Below are 15583 nucleotides of genomic sequence, written 5' to 3'. Positions count from 1 at the left end.
GAGGGAAGTCAGGGCAGGAACTCAGCCCAGTAATCAGGATACAAGAAGTGAAAAGGATGCTTCTTTTCTGCCTTGCTCAGCCTGTTTTCTTATACCATCCAGGACCACCATGCCCAGGGATGGCACTGCCCACAATGGGCTGTCCCCTCCTCAACATCAAATCATTATTAAATGCCCCACATTGACCTGCCTATAGGCCAATCTTATGTAGGATTTTTCTCAATTGTGGTTCCCTCCTCTCAGATGACTATAGCTTGTGTCATGTTAATAAAAAGCAAAATATAATCCTAGTCAGCACAGCTGGACATGGTGTGGCCCAGCTCTGTGCTGTGTAGTGCGCCTGTATCATGCCACATGGCCAGTGATGCCACAAGTAATATGGACTTTCTGTTTTATGGCACAGTCAGGTTAAAGCAATGTAGATAGCTGATGGTCCATGGCTGAAGGGGGATAGTGCCATGCCTACATTTAGAGCCATTTCTAAGTTCTTGGGGTTATTAGTTCTTAGCCTATGATTTCTATCCATAGTGCCATAGTGCCCTGATCATGAGGATGATTGAGGGTGAGGCCTGGTGGTAAGACTCATGCTTGGCCTATGAAGCCCCGATCTTGAATTAATAGATAGATGGGTGGGTGAGTGGATAGAAAGATTGTAATACCTGTACAAGGCGAAAAGTAAAACCCAACAAATGCTTAGCTTGAGTCTAAGAATGCTTAGCACCAGTGATCTAAGTGCTCCAATATATCAGCTCTTCAGTCACTGAATAAGAGATAGGTGTCATCACAGAGGAAGAAGCAGGTTCATTGAGAGAGTCATTGGCTCAAAGTCACCAGACATGGAGTAGCAGAATGAGTTGAAACCCAGGCTTTGATCTCAGCTCATCATCCTTGTGCTGAGATGTCTTAGCAAAGCTCGGTGTTCAGCCACCCCTGGTGAGGAAAGTGATGCTTCCAGAAGATGCACCATTCAGGTTTCAAGGAGTTCCCTGGAAAAAAACCTGCAGATATCAAGAGTGACTCCTAGAGATGTCCCAAAGTGATGAAAGAGAGAAGGTGCCTTCCAGATGTCCCCCTCTGCGGGAATCGTTAGCTGAAAGCAGCATAAATTTAGGGGTGGAGGATGTGTCAAGAGCTGCACCATATGAACAATCTTGTGTAAGAATCCAGCATGCATGTATTTTATAAACCCAAGGGTTGGTACTGGTCACAAGCAATGGCACCTAACAGTGGCTGGTTTAGTCCAAATTAGCAAAGATCTAAAGCTCATACTTCATTCTTCACACATGTCCTCTTCCCTCTGTGTGAACCAAACGACGCTCTTGTGGGATGTCTGTAATCCCAACACCCTACCTTCTGCTCTAAATTTGTCCTGCCATAGTGTTTGACCTTGTGTGGTGGGGACTTGGGATCACTGATAGCCCATCTATAAACTTGTATATGTGCCATGCCTGGCCTGCATGTTGTCTACATGGGAGAATGCAGACCCCGGTGCATGAAGCCTCTGTCTTGGAACAGAGACAACCTTTCAAACTTTCCTTCTCTCAGGAGTCTTCACATGACAAAGCCACCTTGTTGGGTGCTTAGGTCCAAGATTTTACTTGCTTTTAAAATGAATACTTGGAACAAGCCTATCTAAAGAAGACTCCTGAATAGAGGTGTCTTCTTTGACTGTGAGCAGACAAGGCTCCGGTGATGGCATGATTCTGGAGCAGTGTTGACAGGTTAGGAGTCAGGTGACCTTGTGGAACCACAAGGGTCATGGGAGGGGTTAGGAAAGCAAATGGCTTTTCTCTTTTACAAACACAATCATTTTTTCACTCATACTCAATGACAGGCATTATACATGGTTTAAAATGGGAACTTTTATTGCTTACATAGGGCTTTAAATTTTTCTTTAAGATAGAGTTTGGTTCAGGCTGAGATTTGCAGAGGTGAACATGAATTCCCTATAGACATCTCTGTGGAATGTCCTCCTTTTGTACCTGTACAGTATAGGAAACTCCAGAACCTGTCTTCTCTTCAATGGAAGCTACTACTAAATCTGCTTTGACTCCTTTCTGAAGCTTCCTGAATTTATTCCAGCTTATATAAAGACCTTCCCCTCAAATAGATACTGCACTGGCCATGTAGGGCCTTCACCTTGCTCTTTCTTTTCTTGGTAAATGCTGGAGAGTGTCCAGACCCAGCTAACTGTTTACACAGTCAGCCAGGGCATGAACCATGTATGGGCAGTGGTGTATTAACCAGTCCATTACAAACCAACTCTTAGGAGGTTTCTGGCAAAACAGTGAACAGCCCCGTGTTGGGATGGGAGTTGTTCTGTAGGCGCACACCCTGCATAAATCAGAGTTAGTGGCTTATGTCAACTTTAGAGCATGCTAACTTTGATGGTCATAGCTGAAGTGCCTTGCAGGAGGAGACAACAGATGCACAGCCCCTGGCCATTGTGTTGATAGTTTTTATGTGGCTGTGACCAAATACCCGGATAAACAACTTAAGGGAGGAAAACATTTCATTTGTGTTACTCTTTCAGACCATGCTTGTGTGGCTCCATGGCAGAGGACTGTGGTGGTCCTGTGTGGGGCAGGGCAAAACAGCTCACTGAATGGCAGACAGGAAAGATAAAAACCAAGAAATGTGAGATACAGCCTCTGGGAATGTGTCTCCAACTGACCTACTTTCTTTAACCAGGCCCCACTTCTAAGAGCTTTCTTTACTTCCCAGTGATGTCATCAGATTATGAACACATTAGTGAATTAGTCCATTGATTGGGTAATAGACCCTATGATCCAGTCACCCCTAATCAGTGATTGGATCACTCTCTTTTGGTGAGACATTTCCTTTCCAAGCTATTCCAGCCCTAACAGCTGTTGATAAAAGTGCTGTCTCGCCAGACTGTGCCAGCCAGCCAGATGACCTCACCCTACTAGGTATACAGTGGTATCACATTGATTCCACACACGTATCATTCATCAGAAGTGAAGTCAAGCATTTGTCCTAAGTTCATAAGCTAAGCCATCTGTGTCTTCCTCCTTTCCTCCCTTCTAGTTTTGTTTCTTCGATAGTGTCTCTCTTTGTGACCCCTGTTGGCCTCAAAGTCATAATCCTCCCCCTTCTGCCCCTCAAATGCTGGAATTAAGGTACAGTTTACCATGCCTGGCTCATGTCTCTTTTCCTAAGCCTTTCCTATCATTGTTGTTATAACAGTAATTAAGATTTTCTTAAAGGAGGAAGGATTCCTTTAGCTCATGGTTTCAAACATTTTGGTCTATGGTTGGCTCTATTGTTTGGGGAACTGTGGTGAGGCAGAACACCATGACAGGGGGCAGATGACAAGATTCTACCTTGTGGCAGCTAGGGTGAAGAAAGAGAGGGAAAGGATCAAGGTCCCAAATCATCTTAATTTCCTCCAGATATGCCTCATTCTTAAAGGTTCTATTCCTTCACAATAGAGGCATCAGCTGGGGCCCTGGCCTTTAGTGCATGGGCTTCTGGGAGACACATCAGATCCATCTTGTTAACATAGCATTTGTGGGGCTGAGGAGATGGCTCAGTGGCCAGCTCTTACTGCACAAACTCAGGGGCCTGGGTTGTGATTTTTAACAGCCGCATAACCAGACACAGTGGCATACACCCAGAACCCCAGTATCATAGAAGGAAGGCAAATCCTGAGGCTAGGAGGCTTATAGCCAGCTAGTCTGTCTGAAACCTCAAGCTTTTCAATTAGCAAGAGACCCGGCCTCAAAACAAAGTGGATATTCATGTAATATATAAAGGTTTGGTGAAATGAACTTTAGAGAAAAGTTGACATCAGCTTTCATGTGTGTGAATTGACACCAATGTGTCATAATATTCTTTATTTGGAGATATTAGTGTATTTTATAGAAATTTTAAAAAAGCAAAAAGACTACTACAAGATGACTTTTTTTGTTTAACCTGTCTTTTCTCCATATTTTCAGCTATGTGATTGAAGTATCCATGGTAATGGCTTCCTGGTATAACATTGGTTAAACTCATCTGTCAGTAGATCATTAGGTGATATAATGTGTGAGTTTGTATTGGGCTTTTTGGAGATGGTAGATGGATGTTGCAACAAGGGCTTGTTATGCTGTGGTGGGGATGAGAAATCGACAATTTCTCATGCCTTTTATGTTAATTTTGAGGACTGGATAAAGGTTTCATTATTAAAAATTGATGTTCAACCCTTAAAAAAAAAACAAAGTGGAGAACAATATAAGAAGTCATTTGGCATTGGCCTTTGAACTCTGGCCTTCATATACACACATGAGTGAACCCACAAGTGTATAAATCACACACACACACACATACACACACACATACATACACACACACACACACACACACGAACATATCTACATACTCTAAAAACTACATCAAAAAACTTTACCATGTCCATCCCTTTATAGGATCTAGTGTTCCACCTTCCAAGATTTATTGGAAGATAATTGGAAAATAGAAAATGTGCTTGTAAGTGCGTATAGCATGTTTTTGTATAAAATACTGTGCTATAATTTCTACTACTGAGCTAGTTAACACATCCTCACTATCACAGTCCCCTTTTGTGTGGAGAAAGAATACCAAGATCCATGATATTAGCAAATCCCTAACATGCAGTCATCCCTTTGAAATCCGAGGGCTCCTCCCAGATACCCAAACCCCACAGATTCCCAAGTCCTATACAGCAAATGGTGCAGTGTGTCCATACTCGTGTGCACCTGATTGGCCTGTCTGTGACACTCAACACCAAACACAGGCAAATGCTGTATAAGGGGTTTTTATGCTATAGTGTTTCGGGGATTATAAGGACAAGACTAAATTGCTGTACAGGTTCAGTTCCCGTGCAGTTAAAGGTTATTTCAGCCCGCAGTTGGCTGAACTGAAGGTCGGGATTTGCCTCTTCTGGCGATGGCCACCATGCTCTATGCTCGTTCTGCAGGGCTTACCATCCTGAATGTTCTCACACTTTGCCCAATGCTTGCGTTCAGCCCTGGCTTGACCTCTATGTTTCCTATGGATCTGCGCTACTTTTTCACTTTAAGTGAGCGAACTCACTGGGAAGTTTCCCCGGGTTATGCTTATCTATATTTTCCTGTGTTTGTTTTTCTGTAAAGAAATAATTTCACCCTGTAGCACAGCCTAGACGTGAGTTTGTAAGTCCTCTGACTCAGTCTCCCCAGTGCTAGGGTCACAGGTATGAACCCAACTTTGGTATCTTCTGACACATGTGCACATACACACACACACACACACACACACACATACACCATACATATACCACTCCTTTACAACCCAACCCCACTCCACCCCACACACACCACACACACCCCCACATGTACACCATACATATACCACTCCTTTACAACCCAACCCACACATCACCCCCCAACACACACACACACACATACTTATATATTACTTTGCCAAAATTTTTATGATTTCAAATGACCAATCTTTTTCTTTTCTCAGTCTTTAAGGTCTGTATAATCCTTACCTTGTTCAGATTTTTTTAAAGGTGTTCATCTAGAACTTTTATGAGTTTAAAAAATTAAATTTGATTCATCTGCATTTTTTGGCATATGGATACAGAGGTTAGTTACAAATTGAGCACTGTGTACTCAAGCAGTTTACTAGGCATGGCAGAACACTGCTGATGAAGAGCCCCACCTTTGCTGTGTTTTCCTGGCTCTGAGTCTATGTGGGGATGGCTCACTAGGTTCCAACACAGGCTGCTTTACACATAGGATTTATGTGCATTTTACAGCATGGTGTAGTATGTTTTTGTCCCTATTTTTCAGACTTTCCCTGGAGATGTTGTATGGCTGTGTGTGTGTGTGTGTGTATACCCACACCCATGTATATGTATATATATGTATATATACATATATATGTATATATTGGATCAGCTTGTTTAGTTATACACAAAAACTTCTCTTGACATCTTTATTTGGTGTGCATTAAATTTATCGAGTTAGAAGGAGAGCATCAGATCTACAGATAGGCATCTCCCCAGCCCAAAGAGAATCTCTGACCCCATGAGGTCAAACGTTTATCTTTCAAGCTTGTTCGTAAACTCTGACACATATCCCTTTTGTTTATTCTTTTGTATTTTGTCCCACATATTGTTTGATAAATGTTATCTTTTGCTTTCATTCCATTTTTTCTGACTTGTTTGTAAGTACAAAGAAACATTGATTTTTTTATATTAAATTCTAAAGCATTGGTTCAGTCAATTTTCTTATTTTTTTCCACTCAAAATACATTTGTATTTGTTTTCTTGGCTTCTTCCTGGCATAGAATCTTACCATCTGCAAATTAGAATGTTTTCCACCCTCCTTTCCTGTTTCCTGTCGCTTTTTCTTCTTGTCTTGATGAACTGGGTAGAAAATAAGGAACAGTGTTGCATAATAGTGGGAAATGCCACTCATTAAAAAAATAATGCAGCATCCTTTTAAGAGACACATCCTTTAATTTGTTATCATAAATTTTTTACATATACAGAAATTAGAAACAGCACCATACCTACTTCCTGCATGGTCACCAGTGTCAGACTTACAGTCAGCACCTCTTTACAATATTTAACCTCTGTCCCTCTTCTCCCCTCATCTCTAAATGATCCCATTTTTCCTTTAAGTATTTCAGCTACATATCTTTAGAATATGGGAACCCTATTAAAACTAATTTCAATGCCATTGTCACAACTAAAATAAAGCTAGCAATCTTTTCTATGTGTCATTTGATACCAGCTAGTGTCTGCATTTGCCCATGCACAGTGTCCCTCTGAATAAAGATCTAAATGAGCTCCCCTACTGAGCTCATTTAGAGGTTGATATATTTTGTAATTCTCTTTTGTCTCTTATAGATCCTGCACTAATCGTTTTTTCCCTCTAATTTTCTTTCTATAGCTGTGAGAAAAACACTGACCAAAATGAACTTTGGAGAGACGGGGTTTGTTTGGTCTTTTTTGGGGACAGTTCATCATTGAGGGAAGTCAGAGCAGGAGCGCAAGCAGGAGCTCGAATCAGAAACCGTGGAAGAATTGCTGCTCGTTGGCTTGTTCAATGCTTACCCGGCTTTCTTATATAATCCAGCATCAGTGTTAGAGAAAGCACCCCAGACTGAGCTGGGGTCTGCTCCTTCAATTAGCAGTCAAGACAAGCCCCCACAGACATGCGCACCTCTGATCCGGACAGTTCCCAAGGGAGGCTGGTTCAGAGAGAGCATCATGCTGACAATTAAAGCTGACCATGACTGTTCTCTTTCTCACAGTGGTCTTGTTGGCGCAGAGTGTAAGTCTCTGTATCCTTCACCAGGTAGCACTTTTTGCACCCTGGGCTAGGTTGGTTGCTTCCTGACAGTGTTGTCACAGGGTTCTCTGTCCATGTTCAGGAAAATGGTCAGGGTTTAGATATAGGGCAGTCATAATCAGTTTGATTGTTTGGGTAGAACTTCATAAATATTATCACATCTTTTATTAGGAAGTTCACGGTATCTGGTTGTCTCTCTTTTGATTTTAGTGGCAGTAAATGATCATTGTCTAGATCTATTCAGTGGTTATTCTGATAGCATCTTTACCCTGCTGTTGATTCTCTGAACTCCTATACAGACAAACTATCCCATGTCAGGCATTTGGTTATCCTGATTATAGTGCGCACAAGAAAAGCTGGCAAAATCTTGAGTTCTTCTCTTTAACAATGTTTAAAAGAATGGGTTTCCCTACCAACTTCTTTTATCATGGAGCGAGGCAAAGTACTATTTAGAGGCTACAATCTGGGTGAGGCGGAGGCTCCTGGCTGCAGAGCTTAGGAGGTGGGCACATGTGGTGTGTGGCACAAGTCCCATCTCCTGCTGCTTCCTGCCATGCAGACCCCTCACCCTGACTGTGAGCTGGTAAAAGTGATGAGTAGGCTGTGGCTTCCAACATTAGGTTATAGACAGAGTGCTCTGTGCTTCCTTCCCTCTTGCTTGCTGTGTACGGGGGCCAAGCTGCTGTGCTGGGGTCCTCAGCTGCCCTCCAGAGAGGCCAGCAGGCAAGGGACCCGAGTCTCTGCCAACAGCCCTGGCAGGGAGCTTGGAATTGGTCTTTCTTGTTCAGGCCTTAAGCTTGTAACAGGCTTCACAATTACCTTGACTACAGCCTCCATGGAGATTGTGAGCCAGAGGCCCCAGCTGAGCCCTAGCTGGCTTCCCAAGATAATGTGTTGGATGTTTTAAACCACTAAATTTGGGGGTAATTTTTATGCAATTATACTCAATAAACAATAGCTAGTGTGCTATATTTTCTAAGTTGAACTGTGTAATGATTCATACAGATGGTTTTCCTAGGGCTTCGGGGTTCTTGTATTTGAGCTCTCTCTCTTGTTCCTGCGTCCCAGGTTCTGACTCTCAATGTGATTGTGATTATGCATTTGTCTTAACTCTGCTAATCACACTCCAATTCCAGAGACAACAGTATCAGTGTTGCCAAGGATGCAGGCCCCGAAGGCTCAGTTGGGATTTCCTGGCTTTTATTCTTCTCTTTCCAGTAGGACCCAGCAGGGATAGACCACCAAGGGCCTCAAGTGGGGGAAGGAGCCATCTGGATCCCTGGGGAGGCTCTGGGACCTATAGTACCTCCCTTCCCATAGCATCCTATCCCAGACCCATACTGTGCCTGTGGCAGCTTTTTGTAATGGTTGGGAACCATATTTAGTTTGGTTTTTTTTGTTTGTTTGGTTGGTTGGTTTTTTTTTTTATTATGCCACAAATGAGTATTTAGATTCATTTATTTCGCTTTTCTGTCAATTCTTAGAAACGAGCTTTTGGGGCTGGACAGATGGCTCAGTGGTTAAGAGCACTTGGCTGCTCTTCCAGAGATTCTGAGTTCAATTCCTAGCAAACACATGGTGGCCCACAGCCATCTGTAAGGTATCCAGCCCCCTCTTGTCGAATGCAGGTCTACATGGAGGTAGAGCTCTCATAAACATAAAATAAATAAATAAATCTTTTTAAAAAAATCTATTTTTTTAAAAAGCAAGGTTTTGTCAGTATGACTATGTAAAACACTTGCATGGGTCTGAGATAAACACACAGCCCAGGGCGTGGGTAAAGGTGCTCAGTCCTGGCTGCCTCTCTCCTGCCTTCTCTGTAGAAGCCTCCCCATCTAGACAGCCATATATATAACATTTAATATAGTTTTTCTTTAGATGTTCTATGCTTTGTATAAACTTTTAAACGGACACATAAAATAGAAATGTCTTTTTTATTTTAAATTCTATATAGGGTTTTTATGGGGGTTATTTGATGTTTCTTTACAGACTTGGTTTACGCACTGGTTAATGTTTCATGTATCTTCATGGAGAGCCTTTCTCCCCCTCTTCAGTGAGAGGAGGTGAATTTAGATTTCCTCTCTCCATCATGCCTTTTTCCTAAACCCCAGTCATCCTAGCCACATGCGCAGGTTCTGCAGGGCGCTGGTCACTTTCCAAGCAGCTCCATTGGGGCCCGTGTGGGGTGGCTGTGCCCAGGGAGTTCCCAAGTTTTTGTATTCACAAAGAGTGCCACAGAAAACACCCCTTCCTGTTTGTCTAGGTTTTATTTTTATTATCCATTTTTTCTTAGAAGTCATTCACCCAGATACAGACTAATACCTAAGGTGTCCTTGGCAGAGCCGGCGACTGGACTGCACTTGGCTCTGACCTTTTGCCCTCTGTCACCACGGCATCTCCTCCTCCAGCAGCCACTGACCCTTGTCACACCATGTTCTAAAATACCACAACACATCACTGCGACTTGTCCCTGTCCATGACAGCCTGGCCTGTCTCAGGCCTGGACTTACAGGTAGCACCATCTGATAGTATCAGAGGCCACTCTGTCCGGGGGCTTCTTAGAGGATGGAGCTGCTGCAGAGCCGAGCCTTGCTCTGGAATAGGCTCTAGAAGAGGAAAGCACGCAGGCCTTAGAGCCTTCCCAGAGGTGATTCCTTCCGCACGTAGGGGCTCCTTCCCATGGGTTGCTTCTTCATTGGCCTGGATGTCGGCCCTGATATGTGGACTTAAGAGTACTCCCCAGAACGATGTGTGGCCTTTCTGAGGCTGTGGAAACAGGTGTCTGTCCCTCAGCACCGGAGTCCTCACACGATCTGAGGCCTAGTCTTCCCCCCTCCCTCCCACTGTATCCATCTGTCTGTCTCCTATCTCTGCACACTTGCAATCCTCCTTTTCTCCTTGGAGCCCAAACTGGGGAACAGTTCACAGTCTGTCCCTGCCCACATGCCTCACCCCACGGGCTGGCTCCCACCTGCTATTCCTTGAAATGGCTCCAAGGTCACCGCTGGCTGCCTTGTCAGGATGCCCAGTACATGGGGGCCCCTTGTAGATGGCCTCCTGCCAGCCTGGTACAGATGGGCTTGTGTCTCTCTCCAAGGCCCCTTGTCATCATGATGCTTGGCAAAGCTAGTTTCTGGAGCCTCCTTCCACCCCCTTGCCCCACATCCTCCCCACGGTGACTCACCCATGCCTCTAGCTTCAGTCGGCGCCTCTCGAAGCTCATTCCTCATCCTTGATCTAACCTGGGCAATCTCCTGAGCTGTACTTGGAAGGTGCCCTGGCTCCTGCAGCTAAATGGTCCAAAATCCTCACTGCAAAAGCCAGCCCTTTCCCAAGGGACCCTTCACAGTAAGTAGATGCTGCGGCCATCTACCATGGGTCCTCTTAAAAGCCCCTCCCAACCTCACCTCACACTCAGTGCACACTGTGACTAGATCTCTCAATGCCCATCCTCCTCTTGGGCTACACCATTGCTTGCTTGTGTGGACCACTGCAGTGACCACTGACCCACTGACCCACTGACCCACTGACCCACTTAGCAGCTTTCCATTCTTCCTCTCTGTGGTTTGTCTCTCTAGAGGAAGTGGTGGGGTTGTGCATGTCCCTGGCTGGTAGCCTGAAATGACAGTCTCCGGAATGGCTCCAAAGTTCTCACCTCTGGCCAGTGTTTTCTCTCCACTTTTGACTTATTCCAACTTCTGGCTCGTTCCTTGCATCAGGTCATCTGGGCATCCTTCGGTCCTTGTGAATTGGTTTTCTCTCTGTGACCCCAGGACCTTTGTGCCTGTCCTTGCCCCAGCCTAGAAGGTTCTCTTTGATTTGCTGATCTCTTTCAATGTTAGAGATTTCTTCTCATGGGCAGTCCCCACCACCACCCCGTTCCTGTCGATTTGGGGCCTGCTTCCCCTCCTTTGGGACCACACCTCTTCCTGGTGGGAGCTGCCTTCTTCCTCAGGAGTTTCTGTCATCCTGCAGACTGCTGTCAGCCTCACCCTCTGGCCAGTGAGCCATGTTCTGTGACATCACAAGTCCTCACAGGCAGGATACTGATTTGGGGAAAGCCATTTGGCCTTGCTTAAAATGGACCTTCTCATAAAGTGGGATAATGAGGTTGGTTTCATGGAACTGTAAAGGACTGATGGCCGGAACCCTGCTGTCACAGGGGGCTGGTGAGTCAGACAAAGCAGCAGCACCTGGGGCCTCCCAGCTGCACAGAATTCTACCCATTTCATGCTGTGCTCCAGCCCCACAAGCGTGCATGCCCCTGGGCATCCAGGCAGATTCGGGATGGTTTGGAGCTCAGGAGACTAACATGGCACAGGCTGGCATGCTGGCGGCCACTGCCCACTCCTCATACACAGAATTTAATGTCCCACTGGGAAAGCAAGGCAGAGATGTGTGATACCAGGTACAGCTCCTTAAGACCCCAGCACTTCCTGGCCACAAAGCAGACAAGAAGCTGCAGGGACCAGTGCATGCCCCAGGGCCACACAGAGAGCACAAGGACTCTCTGGGCAGGACAGCAGGCTCGCTAAGTACATGCTGCAAACAAAGGCTGCTTCCGGCAGAGAAGGGAGAACAGTATCTCACTCCCCTCTCAACTGCACACACAGGAGCTGTGGGAGTCAGAGGTATATCAAGCAGGAGCAGGCTGCCCTCTGGGGACTCAGGTTCACCTGTCTGTTAGCTTATGTAGTTGCTCGCTCTCAGTCGCCCTCTGCTGGTGACAGCTAAGGGTAGTCACCAGAGTTAGGCAAAAGAAGAGCAAGCTTCATACAAAGGGTCTGCGCCCTCCACTGGTCTCAGGTTACTGAGGAGTAACAGTCCTGTCAGCATGGATGAAAACCTGAGCATGAGCCTCATCAAGTCCGGGAAGCAGGTCAGGTCGCCTCAGTAACTGGCAGGAGTCATGGGGCAGCAGCTTCTGAAAGTGGGAGTCAGACTCAGAAGACAAGACCTGTCCCTGTCCCTGCCCCTCCTTCCCACCGAATGGAGGACACCTCCCTAGTATAGATTATAGTATTGGCTGAGTGTCACTACGGGCAGATGAAGTCCCTGCACCATCCATGGGACACAGTACTACACCCATCTCCTCTTCACACATACACACACACACACACACACACACACACACACACACACTTATACAGAAGTAGGGGGAGGGAAGGAAGAGGCGAGGGAGAGATTATATTTGTATTGGGCTCCACTTGGAGGATGCAGGCCTGAGAGATGCCCCTTGGCCAGTAGACATCTCCGATCTGTCTTCACTGGAGAGAATGAAGCCTACGGTGCCTCAGAACCCCCTGGCTGGTCCACCTGTACAAAGGCCATATCTGCCCCTGGCCAGCTTGAGACCTAGGGCAATGGTGCCTTTGATTACAAAAAGGAGCCTGTTTAGACCCTGACCCTGGAGAGCACCAGGGCCAGTGAGAAAGCTCGTGTGGGTCCATGACCTTCAGGAAGCACTTGACCTGGAAAATCTCCAGCCAGGGAGGAGTCTCCTGGTTCTGCTCTCTTCTAAGGCTACCTGCAGTTCTGGACATGCCTATCCCCATTCTGGGTCTTCCTGAGTTCTTGTGGCCTGCTCAGATGTTGAGCAGGGGGCTCAATTTGTCCCCTGAAGTCTCAGCTGTCCTCTCAGAGCAAGGTCAGAAGCTCGGGGGCCACAGGCTTTTGAGCCCAGGTCTTGATTCCCCCTCTTTATTCTTTGATCATTTGATACATGTATATAATTAACTTTGGTCATTTTTATACCCTGTTACCCTATCTTACCCCTCCCTCTCCTCCTGAAACCCTTCTTTCCCAACAAGCCCTCCTTCTATTCCATGGCTTTGTGGTGTCTGTGTTCATGGTGTGTGTGTGTGTGTGAGAGAGAGAGAGAGAGAGAGACAGAGAGAGAGGTGGGAGGAGTGAGAGGGAGAGAGAATCACACTAAGTTTATTGGCAGCTTGTATGGCATAGGTGGGGTTTATTTACTGGAGCATGAGTGACTTGTCTACAGTCACACCACTGAAGAGAATGATGCCCCTTTCCTGAGCAACCATTTATAGATAGATCTTGGGGAGGGGAAACCTCACGAGCCCCTCCTTCTTCCAGGATGAAATGTTGGTGGGCCCAGTCTCGTGGAGGTGACTATGGCTGCCTTAAGTACATGAGCCCTTTCTCTGCATGACTCTTGTTCCAGGAGTTTCTCTGAGTGGAGTGGCCCCTCTGCTCCCTCTGCTCCTCATAAGAGTGAAGTAGCTGGCCCACAAACGCCATTGCCCTGGGAGTAGGCACCTGGCCATCAGATGCTAGACTTGCCTTCCCCGGGTGCCAGCCGTTCCTAGACCTAGTAGCCATCTTCTCCTCCTATCTGAGTTTGGACTAAGATGCTCTTAGTTGACACTTGGTTGATTTAGAAGCTGAAGGTGGCTTCCACAGAAGCTATTCCTTTCCACTCAGAGCCAAGAGCTCCTCATGGCTGGAAGCTCACACCTCTCTGCTCCCAGGGGGAGCATGGGATCAGTGTGTGAGGTCCAGAGCCACAGCATGTGCCCACCCCACCCCAGCAGCTGCCTTACTCTGTGCATGTGTGCGATATGTGTCCATATGGGTCCTGGTGGCCAGCACTGTGGGATAGGAACCTGATGATCTAGGATGCAGTTCTAGGTGAGTGGGTCTTCATGAGAGTACATGATGGATTCCCATCCACCAGAAGGATTCAGATGGATTGGTCTTTTTGACCCAAGCCATCATGGAGCTAGAGGCTAGAGTGGGAGGGTGGCTGGAGGAAGTGTGATAGCGATGCCACCACCCCAGTGACAAAGGATGCAGCTTCACTGACCATCAGCAAGGTGACAGTGACATTGGGAGGAGAAGCCTGTGACGCCATGGTTTGCCAGGCCTCTGTGTGCTGTTGCTGGATTGCCTGTTCGAACCCTGAAAGCCTGGTTTTATCACCTGTGCCCCCATCCTGCCCACTCATTTTCATATTGCCCATGGGAGCTTTTGCATCTCAAGTGCAGAACTCAGTCCTTGAGGCCAAGCCCTGAAATGCTCTCCATCTGCCCCTCACTAGAGCTACAATGCCCAGAAACCACAGGCCAGTGACTTGGCTTATTTTGTGTTTTTTGAGAAAGGTTTTCTCTGTGTAGCTTTGGCTATTCTGAAACTCGGTCAATAGACCAGGCTGGCCTTGAACTCATGGAGAATCACCTGTCTCTGCCTCCTGAGTGCTGGGATTAAAGGCATGCACCACCATGTGGATTTTAATGTTTTAGTTTATTAAAATTATAGTCATTCCAATATCCAGGTCAATGGAGAACTGATTCCAAGACCCCTTTGGGAACTGCCTAAATCCCTTGTATAAAAATGTAGTTTGCAGCTAGGTGGTTGTGGCACACGCCTATAATCCCAGCACTCTGGGAGGCAAAGGCAGGTGGATTTCTGAGTTTGAGGCCACAGAGTGAGTTTCTGGTCTACAGAGTGAGTTTCAGAACAGCCAGTGCTATACAGAGAAACCCTGTCTCGAAAAAAAAAAAATCCAAATAAGAAAACAAAAAAAATGTAGTTTGCACACTCAAATGCATCACTAGATGGCTTAAACATGCTGCTACAGAGAAGTGTCTTGTGAACAATGGTCACACTGTAGGTTTTAGGGAATAACCACAAGGACAAAGTCTCCACTTGCCCAGCAGCGAGGACACGGTCATCTCAGGTGTCATAGCATAGTGCATGATTTGAAGTTCACAGGTGCGGACCCCAGATGCAGAGTGATGGCTGCGTCTTCAGGAATGGCGTCAGTCTTCCATCGACGTTCTCAGAGACGCGTGCCCATGGCTCTTGCACTGAACAATAGAGATGGAGCACTCCATCAGCAGAGCTTCTGCTGTGCTGTCGTGGTCTAGAAATAGCAGACAGAGCCAGAACCGTGTTGCCCGGCTGGGGCCTGGGTTTTGTGGGATAAGAAACTGCAGGCTAGCAGGAGTCCCACTGCATGGTGGCGGAGAAACCTTCACGTACTTCTGTGAGAGTGTGGGACGTGCTTCTGTGTTTGGGAAGCATTCCCACGGCAGGTGTGTACACCCCCGGAAACCGAGCTATCTTGAGAGACCAGTCATCTGGGGTCCCGGAGTACCCGTCACCCCATTCCTGCAGAGTGATCTAGCCATGGGTCAGTTATATGACTTGTCCTGCCGTCCCCTGAGCTGCAGGTCCGCTGCAGAGCTCAGCCCTCCGGTTTCACGGTCCCGGTTGCTGTACCTTGTGCTGGGTAT

The 15583-nt window shown here is 46.4% G+C and overlaps 1 protein-coding gene across 4 annotated transcripts in view; it reads left to right on the top strand.

The window, feature by feature from the left end:
- Window positions 1-15583, top strand: part of Apba2 (amyloid beta precursor protein binding family A member 2) — a 56496-nt gene that overhangs the window by 21010 nt on the left and 19903 nt on the right. The window lies entirely within an intron of this gene.

Source organism: Apodemus sylvaticus, chromosome 1 (assembly GCF_947179515.1).
Source record: "Apodemus sylvaticus chromosome 1, mApoSyl1.1, whole genome shotgun sequence".
In the NCBI taxonomy this organism is placed as follows: domain Eukaryota; kingdom Metazoa; phylum Chordata; class Mammalia; order Rodentia; family Muridae; genus Apodemus; species Apodemus sylvaticus.
This window is presented reverse-complemented; position numbering and strand designations above follow the sequence as displayed.